The sequence below is a fragment of the Rhinopithecus roxellana genome, chromosome 8 (genome assembly GCF_007565055.1).
Source record: "Rhinopithecus roxellana isolate Shanxi Qingling chromosome 8, ASM756505v1, whole genome shotgun sequence".
NCBI lineage: Eukaryota > Metazoa > Chordata > Mammalia > Primates > Cercopithecidae > Rhinopithecus > Rhinopithecus roxellana.
In genome coordinates, this window is record NC_044556.1 from 94,212,781 (window position 1) to 94,231,898 (window position 19,118).

Genomic DNA, 19,118 nt, shown 5'->3' on the forward strand with positions numbered 1-19,118 from the left:
TTCCATGTTTTATTTTCATATATAATTGAAATGTTAATAATATCTTTATTATCATTACTATTTTATGCAATTAATATTCATTTAGATTTGTCTACATGCTTATGATTTTCACTTTTCTCCTTCTTTTTTCCACTATCTCTGGCCTTCTGTCTGGGATCACTTTCTTTTGTCTTACAGAATGCCGCTGAACACTTTCTTTGGTGCAGGGCTGGTGATGAATTCAGGGACGTTGTCGTTTGTCTGAAAATGTTTTTAATTTGGCTTCATTCTTGGAGGATACTTTCTCTGGGTACAGAATTCTAAATAGTCAATTTATTTCTTTCTGCATTTTAAAAGATATCGCAATATCTTCTGGACCTCATTGTTTCAATGGGAAATGAGCTATGAGCATTATCGGTGCTCCCCTGAAGGCAATCTATGTATTTTTTCCTACGTCTGGCTGCTTTTAACATGTACATTTTCCTCTGATTTTCAATTCTCTTTTCTGTTTCTGTTTATAGGGTTCTTTTCATTTATCCTGTTTGGTATTCAATAGGCTTCTTGAACCAGTGACTTTATGTCTTTAATCAGTTTTGAAAAATAATGTCATTAATTTTTAAAATACTGCTTTTGCACTATTTCCTGTCTATTCTACTCTTGAAACTCTATTATGATTTTCTCTGTCCTCTGTGTTTTCTGTGATTCTTGTGTCCTGGTTTTCCCAGGATAGTCATGGTTTATGTCTATTGACATAGTGTATCACTCTATTTAGCATATGTTTATATTCAATAAAGTATTTTTATAAATAATTACATTAAAATGAGTCAGGATGTATTTAGAAGGTCTCTATATGTTGACTGCCATGAACATTGATAATATAAGAGATTTATGTGAAATTATCAGAATTTTCACTCTACTAGGTCAAATCTGAAATATGAATAGCTACAAGCCACCTGTTTTTTGGAACCTTTCCAGATATGACTCAATAAACTCCTTCCTTTTAAAGACAATCTGCAAGGAGCTTTTGGTGGGGGAAAAAAATGTGCTCTATACCAATGAGGTAGTGGCTAACTTCTTTTGGTCTCTAACAACGATGGCAGAAGTATTTGATATTACAATCCTAGTTGATTATTTGGTCATCAACCAAGTGGGCTTTTTCCAATGCTGTGGCCTGTGCAGGGCATAAAGCTGCCAGGTCCCAGCCAATGGAGTCAATGGGAATGTGGAAAATTATAGATTAAACACATATGATCTATATGTAGGAAACAGAGACTGAACAGGCCTTCCATAAAGCCAGACATCATAGTCTGAACGTTCTTGCCAATGCTTTTGTTGTTATTGAATGGAGTAAGTTTAGAACTCTTCATTTTATTACTTGGTAGTGCTTTTTAATGTTACAATAACCCTTTTATCAGAAATGAGCTAAAACAATAGGAAGTATATATTTCATCAAAAAATTAAGTAGCAAATTTCCATTTCTCAAGACAGTTGATGATGTAACTTACACAAAATGCTTGTCAGCATCTACCATAAGGGCTGTATCACTGATCACATGGAACCAAGAAGATCTAAGTCAGGTGAAAAGGCATCAGCATCTATTTCAAAAGTTAGGCCGGGTACGGTGGCTCACTCCTGTAATCTCAGCACTTTGGGAGGCCAAGGCAGGTGGATCACCTGAGGTCAGAAGTTTGAGACCAGCCTGGCCAACATGGTGAAACCCTGTCTCTACTAAAAACACACAAAAAAATTAGCCGGGCATGGTGGTGCATGCCTGTAGTCCCAGTTACTCGGGAGGCTGAGGCAGGAGAGTCACTTGAACCCAGGAGGCGAAGGTTGCAGTGAGCCAAGATTGTACCACTGCACTCCAGCCTGGGTGACAGAGCGGCACTCTGTCTCAAAAAAAAGAAAAAAAAAGAGTTAATAGATATTTAAGTTCCTTTAAAGTTACTTTAAGAAAATTGTGTTTAAAAATGATGATTTAACATAGGCAGGAGCAAAAGATTCGGTTACATATTACTTTATGAAGAAAGACTTTTATTTAGATCAAATAACTGGTGTTCTAAATTAATTTTACTTACAACTCCAAGTTTTCTTGATCATGTTTGAATAGTAAAAGATAGTGATTTGTGTTGTTTCGGCAGAAAGAAATTTTGCAAATGGATAATAATACCAGCGTTATAATAGTGTCATCAGATTCTTCAAACAGAAAATAATTACAACCATGATGTAATTTTTCTTTTTTTCTTTCCTTTTTTTTGGGGGGGGGGACAGAGTCTCACTCTCTCACCCAGGCTAGAGTATAGTGGCACAATCTCAGCTCACTACAACCTCTGCCTCCCGGGTTTAAGCGATTCTCCTGCCTCAGCCTCCCGAGTAGCTGGGACTACAGCCGCCCATCACCACGCCCAGATAATTTTTGTATTTTTTTAGTAGAGATGGGGTTTCACCATATTGGTCAGGCTAATCTCAAACTGCCGACCTCAGGTGATCCACCCACCTCGGCCTTTCAAAGTGCTGGGATTACAGGCATGAGCCACGGCACCCAGCTGCAACGATGTAATTTTTCATATATTTTCAAAGTAAAACCCCTGGAAGTTCACTGTGTCAATGATGAAACACTGGACATTATTGGAAATGCTACTGTAAATTCAGTATAAAGCCTCAATATTAAAAATAAAGTGATTTATGAAGTGATAAGAGAGATACATGTTTTTATGAAGCACAGAATTGTTTTAGAAACAATTATGTTACCAATAAAGAAACTGCTAGCAATCATATTGGGCACTGGTTTTTGTTCACACATATTTTTTGATTATATATATCCAAAAAGGCTATGATGTTTTGTCAATGAAATAGAAGTGATAGTCATAAAACATTTTTTAAAAAGAGTATACAGTACAGTTAGAGTAATTAAACCACAAAATTTAATGTAGAAAGCTGATATGGATAACAAAATTCCTTCATCAGGGAAGTATGAACATTATTGGGCAATATTAATCAGATATTAGAAATACATAAACCTTTGATAAATTAATCTGTAAACTAACCTAAGTGTTTAAAAATGGTAGTGGGTGAAGTCATTTGTAAGTAAGTCCTCTAAATTTTGGGTGCTTTCTTCCCCCAAATCAATTGGAAATCTTTACTCCCAGCAATCAATGCATAGAGCATCCAAAAAACAGTTAGAACTGTTGACACTTCCAGAGAACAGTATTCATTCAAAATAAGACTTGCGAATAGTCAGATAACAAATTTACCTACGAAAATGAGGGAAGCCATAAATGAATTAAAAGAACAGTGTTCAAGATTTAGTTTTCAAACTCTATAATTAAGCTTTGGAATATTTTAAGTATTTTGACGAAGTTCTTATTTTCAACTCGATAAATTTTATTTTACTGGAATGAAATGAAATTGAGAAAGGCTATAATTTTTATAGATCTAAATTTTCACTAAACATTTAAAAATTATGACAGAGGTAACTCACTTGACAAATTTGGTCTCGTAAAAATTTTGCCAAAGAAAGGCACTCCGCATAGAGATAGAAAGACAGCACCTGTGTGAATGTTGAGTCTGAAACATTTACATATTCAAGGCAAAAATGATTGGAAGTCAGGATATCCTTTCTTTAGCAGAATGTGATCTGAGCTTACCAGGTTCCTCAGCACCTGCAGGGAGAGTACTTTCTTAATTAAAAACTTCATGGTCTACAGCGAAGTGTCAATTAAAGATGTCAATAATTTCAAATTAATTAATCTTCATATGCAACTTTGAAGATCACAGACAATTTTGTGAAATAAGTTTAAAATAGTAAGAGCACACAGAAGAAAACTCAAAAAAATCCTTCAGAAAAGTAACTGTGACAAAGTATTAGATGCAATATGGTTAATAATCATAACCAACAATACTGATTAAAGTGTGAATATGTATCCAGAATAATTCTTCTGCTTGTATTATCTTTAGCTTTCAAATCCCTATAAAGAAGTTATTCTTGAATTTGCTTCAATGTACATGACTATATGTTATATATATATATATATATATTTTTTTTTTGTTTTTGTTTTTGAGACAGAGTCTTGCTCTGTTGCCAGGTTGGAGTGCTGTGGCACGATCTTGGCTCACTGCAACCTCCAACTCCCTGGTTCAAGCAATTCTCCTGCCTCAGCCTCCTGAGTAGCTGGGATTACAAGCATGTGCCACCACACCTGGCTAATTTTTGTATTTTTTTTTTTTAGTAGAGACAGAGTTTCACCATATTGGCCAAGATGGTCTCGATCTGACCTCGTGATCCACCCACCTCGGCCTCCCAAAGTGCTGGGATTATAGGCGTGAGTCATCGTGCCTGGCTGCTATTTTTAGTTTTTAGGAAGATTTTCTTGTAAAATAGTTTTTAATATAGAACTACCCTGTAGATCCAACAATATAAGAAACTAATTTTCAGGCAGTAAATCAATAATTTTAATCATTTTAATTTACTCTCAAAATTGTATTGATTTAACCATAAATTATATAAATTATATGGTCATGTATCCATATGTCTCTTCTGAATTTTAAAATTTCTTTTTTGAGAAAGGGTCTTGCTATGTTGCCCAGGCTGGTCTTGAACTTCTAGGCTCAAGCAAGCCTCCCCATGTAGTTGGGATCATAGACACCATGCCTTCTTCTGCATTTTCTATCCTCAGTCTCTGGTGTCCTGAGCTCTATACCAGTTCTTACCCTCTCTCCCCGTGAACAAACTGCTTTACAGAACATTTCAGGTATCAATTCATTCATACAATTTTGTATTATAGAATATACAGCTTTAGGCAATTTTTTCAACTTTCTGAGTGTGTGAATTCAATATATTCCTCATTCATTCCTTCATTCATCACTTTCCCACCTTCCAGGTGCTGAGGGCGCTGACAAACATGAGACAAGGCCTCTGCCCTTGAGAAGCTCACTCAGTAGGCATGTTTGGGGGAGATGAAGGCACCCTTCCATTGTTCTCAAATCTGAGGTCCTCTTCCTGCAGGTCAGGTGGCCCTGCAGACTGCAAGACAAGTGAAGCCTGATGACTACAATGTGCATTCCCTGGATCACCTGCCTGTCAAAAAGAAAGGAAAAATAAAACAATTACAGGCAGACCCTCATCCACATGTATAGTTCTCCAGGATCACTGAGGTGGTGGAGTTGCAAAATCTCACAGGCCCAGGGCCCACAGGCCTGGGGTGGGTGTTGCTCCATGGGTGGGTACTTCCTCCTCGGCCCACCTCACCCCAGCCAGCTGCTACTGCTGTCTCTCCACCCACCCCCAGGTGCTGCAGCCAGCAAGGTCCTTGTCCCTCACTGCCTAAACGCTGTGCTTACCCTTTTGGATAGCAGCACAGCGTCATCTCTGGATACCAAGAAGCCAAAGTCAAGGTCATTCTATCTACCTGTGCCCTGGGCTGGGGTTATTTCTTGCAAGTCTGGAGTCCACAGTCCAGGGTTGTGCAACAAACAGAGAGTACACACTCCATTCCCAGAAAATGCCCTTCCTCATTCTTACCATAGTAACCACACAGCTTCTGTGCCCCCAAACCCCCCCATCCCACCAGACTGATACTCCTCAGACTGCCTCTCTCTGCTACACTCAGCTTCTTCCTAGGACAGGTCTCTTTTCTTCTTTCACTAACAGCCTGGGTTGTCTTACAAACTCTTTGGTTCCTGTGTCTCCCCCGCCCCCACACCCTGCTCTCATTTTTTAAAGGCTGGTGTTCTGCATTGTTTAATAAAGATGCTAGTCAATATCATAATGGGAAGCGCATAAAAAAACCCCACAGTGCTAGCTACTAAAAAATGTAAATTAAATGCATAAAAGTCTGTGTTAGGAATTTTAAAGAAAGAAGAAGAAAAGGAAATAGCAGAGAACGAAGGCCAAACAGACCTAATGCTGACAATGAAGAACATTCTATAAAAAAATGTAGTAGAAAGGTAGGACTGATGGAAGAGAAGAATGTGCCTGTCATCCCTCAGCTGGGGAAATGAAGTTTTGCGGCACCTCTCATGGTCTCTGCCTACCCTCCCCTGGGAGAAAAGACTGGTAGAGAACACATTTGAGATACACATTTTCCAAAGGTAGGTTAGGCCTGGCGTGAGTTGTGTAACTCACTGGGCGTCCAAGTAACCTCAGCCCCAGGGCAGAAGCCACTGCCCTAATGCACTAATTCTTCCATCAGTGCAGTTTGCAGGATGCTGTGCCAAGTGCACTGAGTCAGCAATGCCAAGTTCAAGCCCCAAGTCAGCTCCAAGGCTCCTCAGGGACCTAGGAATTGTGTCCTGTTTTTGTCTTTTTTTTTTTTTTTTGAGATGGAGTCTTGCTCTGTCACCCAGGCTGGAGTGCAGTGGCGCGATCTCAGCTCACTGCAAGCTCCGCCTCCCGGGTTCATGCCACTCTCTTGCCTCAGCCTTCCATGTAGCTGGGACTACAGGTGCCCGCCACCACGCCTGGCTAATTTTTTGTATTTTTAGTAGAGACGGGGTTTCACCGTGTTAGCCAGGATGGTCTCGATCTCTTGACCTCCTGATCCACCTGCCTTGGCCTCCCAAAGTGCTGGGATTATAGGCATGAGCCACTGTGCCCGGCCTGTGTCCTGTTTTTAATCCTTTTCGCTTATTCATGTGTTGTGACTTCTGTACCATGGACATAACTTACCTGTAAAGCTTTTTTAAAGTTATTTTTGAAGGGGAGACGTTCTTTGATTTTATTTATTATATACTTAAATACTACTAACCATATGTCTGGCCATAGTCTAAGCACATTTCACACACGAACTCAACCTTCACATTTCACACACAAACTCAATCTTCACTCTTAAGGAGCCATTATTTTTGCCCCCATTTTACAGATGAGGAAAATGAGGCACAGGGAGATTAAATGATTTGCCCATGGTCACTCAGCTAGTAAGTCAGACTGTGAATCGATCTGTCTGGCTTCAGAGTCTTTGCTTCTAAACTCTAAGTCACGCTGCCTTCCATGTGAAAAGACTGATAATACTGGCTAAAAGGTTAATGGAGTAAAAAGATTTTCAAGAGATTGTAACAAATGAGCGAATTCGAGCCAAAGCAGAAAGAGCACGTGGAGCATTTGATATCACAGCATGCTGGTGAAAAGCTGTCTGGAATGGCACGGGGCATCTGCCCGCTATCAGGTGTGGTCAGGAGAAGACACAGCAGCCCACACCCTGTTAGGCACCAAGAGAGAAAATATTTGGTGCAAACTGGCAAAAGTGATGAACAGTAGAGAACATGGCCGAGTGAAATACTGTTTCCCAAGGAAAAGGACAATAGAAGGATGCCATCAGGATATGGGTCTCAAAACAGCTGTGGATATGTGAAGAGCTGGGAGGGCCAGTAATGAGAAAACAGCATGGAGAAGAGGATAGAAAAGAAGAGAAAATAATGAAGATTTAATGTTGGTGTTCATGAGGAATAAATGCAACCAAGTCTGAAAATGTGTGCTTTGATCTGGAAGTTGTTTATAATTTCATTCAGCTTCTGAGTATTGACAGGACTCAACTCTGTAGGAATGACTGACTTTGCAGCAGCAAAGACCCTCCAGCTACTGACGTGCCAAAACAGGAGAATATGTCCTTCATTAACTCTCCCCAGGGAGAATGGTACCTGGGCACTGAGTAACACTGGGAAGGCCCACCTGGTAAATGAATCAGACACCACTGAACATTCAACAGAACAAATTTCTTTCTTTTTCTTTTTCTTTTCTATTCTTTTTCTTTTTGAGATGGAGTGTTGCTCTGTCACCCAGGCTGGAGTACAGTGGCATGATCTCAGCTCACTGCAGCCTCCACCTCCCAGGTTCAAGCAAATTCTCCTGCCTCAGCCTCCCAGGAACACGCCCCCATGCCCGGATGATTTTTGTATTTTTAGTGGAGACGGGGTTTCACCATGTTGGCCAGGCTGGTCTTGAACTCCTTACCTCATGATCTGCCCACCTCAGCCTCCCAAAGTGCTGGTATTACAGGCGTGAGCCACTGCGCCTGCCCCAGGATAAATTTCTTTTGCCATGGCTTCCACTAAACATCTTTCATGGCCCTTGTATCCCTCCCTTTCCTCCCTAGTCTTAGGGTCACTACAGTACATGAGTCATTAATTCTTTTCCAGTAGGAAGTTAAAGGAATAATCGATTCTTCATTTCCGCTCATTAAGGCAATGCTATGTTATATTATAAGGACTAAATGAGGACATTTGCAAGCCTTTTGGAACGCCTTCATCTCGTGCTCCCTTTTTGGTTGTTAGCAGTTTTTCCTGAAGTTTTTGCTTCCCTTGTCCTTGCCAACTTCCATTTATTCCTTTTTATTCTTTGTCACATTATAGCTGAGTTTGGGCACTTAGGTTATTCACATATATTTTTAAATCAATATGTGGTTTTCTGCTCTAAACAATATCAAAAAATAGATTTTTCTTTTGGCAAGAGAACAAAATGTGATTTAGTACTGGCACTTGATAAGCTACATACGTTTGGCCATAAAGGATAACATCTATGATGTTCTTGACTAATAATTTGTCTCAAGTGGAATTCATAGCTTTTGATAAATTAATAATCTTGTTTGACAGATTAATTATATTGCCACCCCTGAGCTCACAGAAAAACAGTTTTATCCAAATGCTTCCAGGATCCTTTGTAGTTCTTAGAAACCAACAATTTCCTTCTTTCCTTTTTCTGGAAGAAAAAGCAAAGTCTTGGGGCAGGCAATATATATCTCTGACCTTTTGGATCCTAGCAGCCCTCACACTTAGAGGAACTGAGTGGCAATGCAGTGACAGACACAAGGTTGGGTTATAAGGATTAGCATCTCAGATTGTTGGGGAAATATCTGTGAATCTAATCCTTGGTTAGGAGAACACGGGTGCTCCCATGCCAAACCCCCAGAAGAAGAGGCAAAAAATAAAGAGCAGAAGAAAACAGAGACGAGACCATCATAACTTTCAGACAAATGCTCTATGGTCCCCTGGGTTAGATCAGCATCGAAAGGTGGTACTGGGAGGATGTCTGAACCTTCACCATACTGGATAGCAAGAAAGCAAATGCACGCCCAAGCAGACAGTCCAGAGGCCTTCCACACTCCTCTGTTGTCACAGAACTGCCGTAAGTGCCACTACCATCCCCAAACCACTCACCACCAAGTACCACCACAGTCTAGAAACCCAGAGGAATAAAACACATGAAAAGAGAGCTGCCAGCTTTGCTGGAAGACATGCTTAACCTAGCTACAGGGGTTACAATGAGTACTCAAGAAATCCAGTGCAGTTGGATTTAATTAATACCTCCATTTAACTCAATTTGAAAACATCTTACTGGGCTCCAACTATGTGCCAGGCACTGAAGGGCTAGGGGAAAGAGATGAACTACGAGGTGTTTGCCTCACATCCTCCACAAGCGCAGAGTCACTGCGGGGGTTTATACTCGCATGCTGTTTGTCTGCCCCCTCCTTTCCCCGTGAGGGAAGGCCACAGGTTCAGGGCAGCAGCCTTCAGTCTTCCCTGATATTTCAGAAGGGCAAGGTCTCACATCCTTTTGAGTCCCAAACAGTAATAATGTTGACCTGGAGCTACGGGGAGACAGCTTTCAAGAGCAAGAGCATGAGAGAATGAGACAGCGAGGAAGAGAGAAAGACTAGAACCACGCACACACACACACACACATTTCTTTTAGGAGAAAAGGCATATACAGTTATTAACATGCACAGGGGTAGGTGTGAATCACAAAGTGACGGCCCCACTTATGCAGTGAGGTACAGATACTCATATACCCTTCTTCTTAGAGGAAAGGGAGATGCGGAAGTGTGGATGATTTTAGAAGGCTAGTAAATGATTTTTAGGGGAATTCAATGGGCTTTAAAATCATATAGTGGCCTGGGACACAGTCTGCTGGGCCCACAGAGCAGATGATAGTTTGTGACAAGTCTGTCCTGGTATGTTGACAGACTGCAGTCTTTCTTCCTGCAGTGTGAGTCCAGCTTATGAAAACTCAGAGAAGGGACAGGTCTGGACTTTAGGCACAAAGGGAATTTCAGAGAACACCTTCATCTTATGCTTTGGGAGAGGCAGAGGACTGAGACGCAGGAGGTGGTGCATGCCAGAGAGATCTCGTGCCTGCTTCTCCATGTCAGCCATACGTGGGGGTAATAGTTTCTGAGCCCCATTTCAATCTTACTATTCTGCTTCAATGAATTACCCTGCATGTGAATCACTGCACACATATTCAACTCTGTTTGTACAGTAAATGTTTTGTTTAGAAATAAAAATTGAATGTGTTAGCAAAACTATGATCCTTTAGACCCAGTGAAATATTTGGAGCTGTTTTCCTGTTTAATTTTGATTTTTCATCAATCTGGAGCTAGACTCATCTATGTTTAACACCAGTTTTTGAGTGATGTATGTGTTTGTGTTTATTTATCATTTAACTTCCAGGATACCAGAGTAGAAATAAGGATACAACAAAAGGAACATGCATGCAGTCCTTCCCTGAGAGGCAGGAGTACAGGAAAAGACTTGGCCTTGGCACACAACATGCCCCAATTGTTGGAATCACCCACATGGTGTTGTGGCCAATAACTCCAAATTTGGGATATCTTTACTATCCTTCTAATAGTCTACTCTCCTTCTATTAGCCTCTCATTCTATTATTCTATTATTGTTTTGTCCAGACCCCAGAGACTGAAGATATCCTTCTTTTTAAATTTTTTGATACATTATATTTGTATGTATATATGGGGTGCATGTGTAATGTGAAATTACATGCATAGAATATGTAATGGTCCAGTTAGAGCATGTAGGGTATCCACCACCTGAGTATGTTTCATTTCTCTGTGTTGGGTTACATTTCAAATCTTCTCTTCTAGCTATTTTGAAAAATGCAATATGTTGTTGTTAACTCTAGTCACCCCACTCTGCTATCAAACATTAGAACATTCCTCCCAACTGTATATTCATACCTATTAATCAACTTCTCTTCAACCTCTCCCTCTCACCCCTACACCCTTCCCAGCCTCTGGTATCTATCATGTCACTCTCTACCTCCATGTGATCAACATTTTTGGGTAGAACCCAGGCAGAGCCTGGTGGATTTCGTGAATTGAGGAGCAGAAGTTGAGAGTAAGGAGCCCACAGTGGCCAGAGTTACCGGACAGAGTACCAGAGAGGAGAGACAGCCACATGGAGTCCTGCAGAGGCTGTCCCACAAGGATTCAGCAGAGCACTGACCAGGCAAGGGAAAAACACCTGAGAAGACTAGGGAGCGTAGTGCCCATGCTCACACGGGGCAGGGAACAGTGTTTCTTCCCACCTATCAAACTGGAAACCTCATGATTCACAGAGCATCAGCTAGAGAATGCAGTGTTGCCATTTTTGTGGAGAAAACAGGCCTAGACTGAGCGCCACTCCAGTCCTGCCTAACAAATATTAAAAGCAAGACCTGAAAGGATTCTACTATTTCTAAATAACTGACCTGCATTCCAGAATACATCTTAGAAATGTTTCTAGAAATCCAAATTTATCCAGCACTCAACAAGGTAAAATTTACGATGTCTATCATCCAGTAAAAGATTGTCAGATATGCACAGAAGCAAGAAAATATGATCCACAGTAAAGAGAAAAATCAATCAAAACTGATCCAGAACTGACAGATTTTAGAAACAGCAGACAAGGACATTAAAATAGTTATTATGATTCTATTCCACACGTTCAAAGTTAAGTAGAGATATAAAAGATATTAAAAATAACCAAATCAAACTTTATTGTGTTTTTCAACAAACTACCTCTCAGAGTTTAAAAAACATAAGCAAAATGACACCAAGGTGCATCTTAATCAAACTGCCAGAAGCTAGTAATAAAAGGAAAGTTCTGAAAGTAGTCAGAGGAAAGAGAGATGGTATATACAGAAGAACAAAGATAAGGATGACAGCAGTTTTCTCATCAGAAAAAGCACAAACAAAAAGACAATGGAACAACATGTTAAAAGAAAAAGTTTCAAACTAGAATTCTACGCCCAGCAAAAGTATCTTTCAAAAACGAAGGCAAAGTAAGGACTTTTTCAGAAATACAAAAGGTGAAAGATTTCATCACCAGCAGACCTGTACTACAAAAAATATTAAAGGAGTCATTCAGGCAGAAAGAAGTAATGCCAGATGGAAATGCAGATCTACACAAAGGAAGAATAGTGGTAGTGGTGATTGTATGGATAATTATGTAAGGACTTCTAAAATTGTTATTTAGAATTTATTTTATTTTATTTTATTTTGATATGGAGTCTCGCTCTGTTGCCCAGGCCAGAGTGCAGTGGCAGGATCTCGGCTCACTGCAAGCTCCTCCCGGGTTCAGGTCATTCTCCTGCCTCAGCCTCCTGAGTAGCTGGGACTACAGGCACCCATCACCACACCCGGCTAATTTTTTTTTTATTTTTAGTAGAGATGGGTTTTCACCATTGTTAGCCAGGATGGTCTCGATCTCCTGACCTTGCGATCTGCCCGCCTTGGCCTCCCAAAGTGCTGGGATTACAGGCGTGAGCCACCTCACTCGGCCAGAAATTTTTAAAAGATAATTGATTGTTTGAACAAAACTAACCACAATGTAGCATAGAGTTAAAAATATTTGACAAAGTAAAACTCATGACAACAATGGCATAAAGATTGGGAAGGGAAAAATAGAAGTACACTCATTCTTATACTACGGGTGAAGTGAATAAGGTCACTTCAAGTCAGGCCGTAATGAGTTACAGATGTATACCTTGAACTCTAAATCTACCACTAACGTGGCCAAAGAGTAATTGTTAATGAGCCAAAAAGGAACTTAAAATAAATAACAAAATTATTCAATTAATTCCAAAGAAGGCAGGAAAGGAATGAGGAGGAACAAAGGACAGGTAGGACAAATAAATAAGTAAGATGATATATTTAAAGCTAACCATATAAATAATTACATCAACGGTAGTGTAAATCGTTTAAATACCTCAATAAAAAGGTAGAGATTGTCATATTGGCCCAACTATACGCTGCATACATGAAATACAATTAAATAGTAATACACAAATAGGTTAACTGAATGAGAAGAGATAAACCGTGGTAACACTGATTAAAGGAAAGACGGAGTACCTATATCAATATCATTAATATAACACAAACTATATTTCAGAGGAAATAATGTTATCAGGGATAGAAAGATTATTTCATAATGATAAAGGAATCAATTCATCAAGAGAATATAACAATACTAAATATATATGTACCTAATAAAAGATCTTCAAAGCATACAAATCAAAGATTGATAGAACAAGAAGAAATAGAGAAATCCACAATGATAGAGAGCTTACTATCCCATTTTTGATCATTGTTAAAACAATAGAAAATCAGTTAGGATATAGAATAGATGATGTAAACACTATCAACAAACTTGACCTAACTGACATCTAATGCTCCATCCAAGAACAGCAGAATATACATTCTTTTCAATGCACACAAAACATTTATCAAGATAAGCCATATTCTGGGCCGTAAAATAAGTCTCAATAAATGTAAAAGGATTTGTTACACAAAATGTATTCTCTGGCCACAGTGGAATTAAAACATAAATCAATTACTGAAAGATCACTGGCAAATCTCCAAATATTTAAAAACTAACATATTTCTAAATAACCCCAGGGGTCAAAGAAGAAATCATAAGGGAAATTAGAAAAGTATTTGAACTGAGTAAAAGTGGAAACATAACATATCAAAATTTGTGAGATGCTGCTAAACAATTCTTCAGAGGAATTTTATTGCCCTAAACTAAAACATTAGAAAAGAACAAAGGTCTCCAATCAGTAATCTCCACTCTTACGTTAAGAAACTAGAAAAAAAGAGAAAATTAAGCATACAATAGTAGAAGAGAGAAAATAATGCACATTAGAGTGGAAATCAATGAAACAGAAAAGAGAAAAGCAAAAGAGACAAATCAATGAAACCAAAAGCTGTTTCTTTGAGAAGATCAATAAAGTTGATCAATCTCAAGCCAGACTGATCAGGAAAATAGAAACAGAGGACACAAATTACTAATATCAGGAATGAGAGAGGTGACATCCCTGCAGATTCTCTTATTATTAAAAGGGTAATAAGGGACTAGTACTATATTAATTTCCTAGGGCTGCTGTGACTAAGTACCATAACTGCACAGCTTAAACAACAGAAATCTATTCTCTCACATTTCTGGAACTAGAAGTCCAAGATCAAGGTGTCAGCGAGTCATTTTTCCTCTGAGACTCTGGGTAGAATCCTTTCTTGCCTTTTTCTATCTTCTGGTAGGGCCTAGAAATTCATGGCATTACTTGGCTTGCAGTTGCTTCACTCCAATCTCTGCTTCTGTTGTCTGTGGGTTTCTGTCTCTGTGTCTATATTTCTTTCTTTTTATAAGGACACTAGCTATATTAGATGTAGGGCCCACCCTAATCCAGTATTACCTCATCTTGATTAATTATATCTGCAAACACCTATTGCTAAATAAGGTCACATTCTGAGGTTCTGGTGGACATGAACTGTTGGGAGACACTGACACTATTCAACCCAGTACAATTATGAACAACCTATACCAATAGATTCAACAATTTAGAAAAGCTGGTCAAATTTCCTAAAAGATGCAAACTAGTGAATGTCACTCAAGAAGAAATACATAATCTGTCTCATGAAGAAATAAATACCTGAGTAGTCCTATGTCTATTAGAGAAATTAAAGTCATAGATTAAAATCTTCCCACCAGGGGGGAAAAAAAAACACTCAGGACCAGATGGCTTCACTGATGAATTTTTCCTTGAGGAAGAAATAGTATTGATTCTACAAACTCTTCCAGAATACCAATTGCACCAATTCTGCAAATTGAAGACAAATGAATACTTCCCTCCACTCATTCTATGAAGCCAGTCCTGATACTAAGCCCTAATACCAAAACCAGGTAAATAAAAGAAAGCTACAGAAAAGTATCTCTCATGACTATGATGCAAATTTCTTAACAAAATGTTAGTTAATCGAATTCAAAATATCTAGAAAAGATCTTTCATCGTGACCTAGAGGGGGCTGCCTGAGGAATGCGTGATTGGTTTAACATTTGGAAAATGAATTGATGTGATTTACAATACTAACAAACTAAAAAAGGGAAAATAGTCATATCATCTCAAGAGACATAAAAAGCATTTTCCAGTATTTGACATCCATTCCCAATAAAAACTGTCAGCAAACTAGAAATAGAAGAGAACTTTTTCAATCTGATAAAGGGCACTTATGAAAAAACCTACAGCTAACTTCATACTTAATGGTGAAAGACCAGCCTGACCAACATGGAGAAACCTCATCTCTACTAAAAATACAAAATTAGCCAGGCGTGGTGGCACAGGCCTGTAATCTCAGCTACTCAGGAGGCTGAGGCAGGAGAATCTCTTGCACCCAGGAGGTGGAGGTTGCGGTAAGCCAAGTTTGCGCCACCACACTCCCAGCCTGGGCAACAAGAGTGACACTCCATCTTAAAAAAAAAAAAAAAAAAAAAAAAAAAAAAAAAAAAAAAGACTGTTAAGACTGTTTTTTCTCTACGATCTGGAACAAGATAAGTAAGACTTTGTGCTCTTGCTACTTTTATTCAACATGGTGCTGGAAGTTGTAACCAATGTAATTGATCAATAAAAAGAAACAAAAGGCATCCAAATCGATAAAGAAGAAACAAAATTGGTTTTATTCACAGATGACATTATCATCTATGCAAATACGATGCAATATGAAAAACAAGGCAACAGAAACACAACTACTATAACTAATAAGTCAGTTTATCAAAGACAGAAAATAAAAGGTCAATATAAAAATCAATTGTATTTCTAAATCCTAGCAACAAACATCAGAAATGTTAAAATAGCATTGACAATAGCATAAAAATATGAAATTCTTAAAAATAAATCTGACTAAGGAAGTGCAAAATATACACACTAAAAACTACAAAATATTGCTGAAGTAAATTAAAGAAGAAATAAATAGACATTCCTTTGTTCATGGGTTAGAAGAATTAATATTAAGCTGTCAATTTTCCTCAGATAGATGTATCTACTTAATACAATCCCTATAAAAAATAGAAATTGACAAGCGGATTCTAAAATTCATATGGAAATACCAAGTACCTGAAGTAGCAAAAATAATTTGGAAAAAGAATAAAGTTGGTATTGGTGTAAAGATAGATAGATCAATGGAATGGAATAGAAAGTCAGAAAAATGCACACACGTGAAAAACGGATTTTTAATCAAAATAAAATCGTAATTCAGTAAAGAAAGTATAGCCTTGACAACTAAATAGTGTCAGAACAGTGACTGTGCAAAAAAAACCCTCAATTCAATATTTTATACTATATATAAAAATTAATTAAATGGTTCATAAATCTAAATGAAAAACCTACAACTGTAACAATTCTGGAAGAAAATAGAGGAGAAAATCTTTGTTACCTTAGGTTAGGTAAAGCTATTTTAGATGTGACATTGAAAACACAGTGTAGGCCGGGCGCGGTGGCTCAAGCCTGTAATCCCAGCACTTTGGGAGGCTGAGACGGATGGATCACGAGGTCAGGAGATCGAGACTATCCTGGCTAACACGGTGAAACCCCGTCTCTACTAAAAAATACAAAAAACTAGCCGGGCGTGGTGGCGGGCGCCTGTAGTCCCAGCTACTCGGGAGGCTGAGGCAGGAGAATGGTGTGAACCCGGGAGGCGGAGCTTGCAGTGAGCTGAAGTGAGCTGAGATCCGGCCACTGCACTCCAGCCCGGGCGGCAGAGTGAGACTCCATCTCAAAAAAAAAAAAAAAAGAAAACACAGTGTATATGAGAACAAATTGATAAACTAAACCACCAAAATTAAAAACATTTTCTTTTCCAAAGATGTTGTTAAGAGAAGGAGAAGATAAGCCACAGATTGGAAGAAAATATTTGCCAATCATATATGTGATAGAGGACTAGTATCCAGAATGTATTGAGAACTTTCTAAACTCAATAGTAAGAAAACAAACAACTTAAGTCTTAAAAGTGGGAACAAGATTTGAATAGAAACTTCGCCAAAGAAGACACGCATGTGGCAAAATGCAAAGATGCTCAACATCATTAGTTATTAGGGAAATACAAAGTAGAACCACAATAAAATACCACTGCATATGCTCCTTGATTTGCAATGGAGCCACAACCCAATAAACCCATTCTATTTTTTTTTTTTTTTTTTTTTGAGATGGAGTGTTGTTCGTCGCCCAGGCTGGAGTGCAGTGGCATGATCTCGGCTCACTGCAAGCTCCGCCTTCCAGGTTCACGCCATTCTCCTGTCTCAGCCTCCCGAGTAGCTGGGACTACGGGCACCCGCCACCACGCCTGGCTAATTTTTGTATTTTTAGCAGAGAGACAGGGTTTCACAGTGTTAGCCAGGATGGTCTCGATCTCCTGACCTCGTGATTTGCCCGCCTTGGCCTCCCAAAGTGCTGGGATTACAGGCGTGAGCCACCGCACCTGGCCCTAAGTTTTTATTTGTTTGTTTGTTTGTTTTTTGAGACAGAGTCTTGCTCTGTTGCCCAGGCTGGAGTGCAGTGGCACAATCTCGGCTCACTGCAACCTCCACCTCCTGGGTTCAAGCGGTTCTCCTGCCTCAGCCTCCTGAGTAGCTAGGATTACAGGCACCTGCCACCACACCTGGCTAATTTTTGTATTTTTAGTAGAGACAAGGTTTCGCCATGTTGGCTAGGCTGGTCTTGAACTCCTGACTTCAGGTAATCTGCCCGCCTTGGTCGCTCAAAGTGCTGGGATTAAAGGCATGAGCCACCATGCCCAGCCATAAGTTTAAAATATTGTAATTCAAAAATGCATTTAATTTTCATGCATTTGATAGATATAAAGTTGAAAATTTATTGGTTGAACGGTCTTAACTCTGGACGTTGCTCGATTTACAATGGGGTTGCATCCTGATAAATCCATTGTAAAGTTGAAAATTCCTAAATTGAACCACTGTAAATCAGGGATTGTCTGTATATACCCGTTAGAATGGTTAAAATTCAAAAGACTGACTATATCAAATGTTGGCAAAGATGTGCAGAAACCCTCATATACTGCCATTGGAAATGCAAAATGGTACATCCAATTTGGAAAAAAAAATTGTGCAGTTTCTTCAACATACATCTATCATATGATCCAGCCATTCTACTTCTAGGTATTCACTCAAGAGAAATGCATATATTTATATAGAGATGTATATAAAGATGTTCTAAGCCACTTTATTTGTAATAGCCTCAAGCTGGAAACCACTGAAATGTTCATCAACAGTTGAATGGATAAATGATAGTATATCCATATAATTGAATACTCATCAGCAATCAAAAGGAATGACCATTTATATAAAACTTGAGAAACTGGGTACAGTGGCACATGCCTATAGTCCCAGCTACTTGAGAGGCTGAGGCAGTAGGGTTGCTTGAGGCCAGGAGTTTGAGGCTGCAGTGCACTATGATCACATCTGTGGATACTGCAATTCAGCCTGGGCAGCATTTCGAGACCCTTATTCTTAAAAAAAAAAAAAAAAATTAGAAAACGCAAACTAATGTATAGTGCCAGAAAGCAGATCAGTGGTTGCCCAAGGATGGCGAAGTAAGCAGGGAGGGACAGAAGTAAGACATGGGTTACAAAAGGGGCATGAGGAAACTTCTGGAGTGACAGAAATCTTCATTATCTTCATGGCCATTATGGTTTTACAGGTGTTTACATAGGTCAACTTATTAAATTATATTCATTAAATATATGCAGTTTATTTTGTCAGTTATACTTCAATTTAACTATTTTTTTAAAAATTCAGAATCTTAGGATTATTGTTAATAAGTGAGATTTTATATATACCTATAAAATTCTAGAGCATAAGTGTTTTTAAAATGCTAGTTATTATGTCAATAGATAGTACCTTTGGCTTTTTTAACCTTCATCCTTCTTTTCTCTTAACCTATTGGCAGAGTAGGGGATATAACCTACATACAGTAAACTGTACAGATACTAAATATATAACCTGATAAATTTTTGCATGTATTTCCAGAACCCCAAGAAGTACACCATGTCCCCTGCCAGTAAATAATCCCCACAACACAACCATTC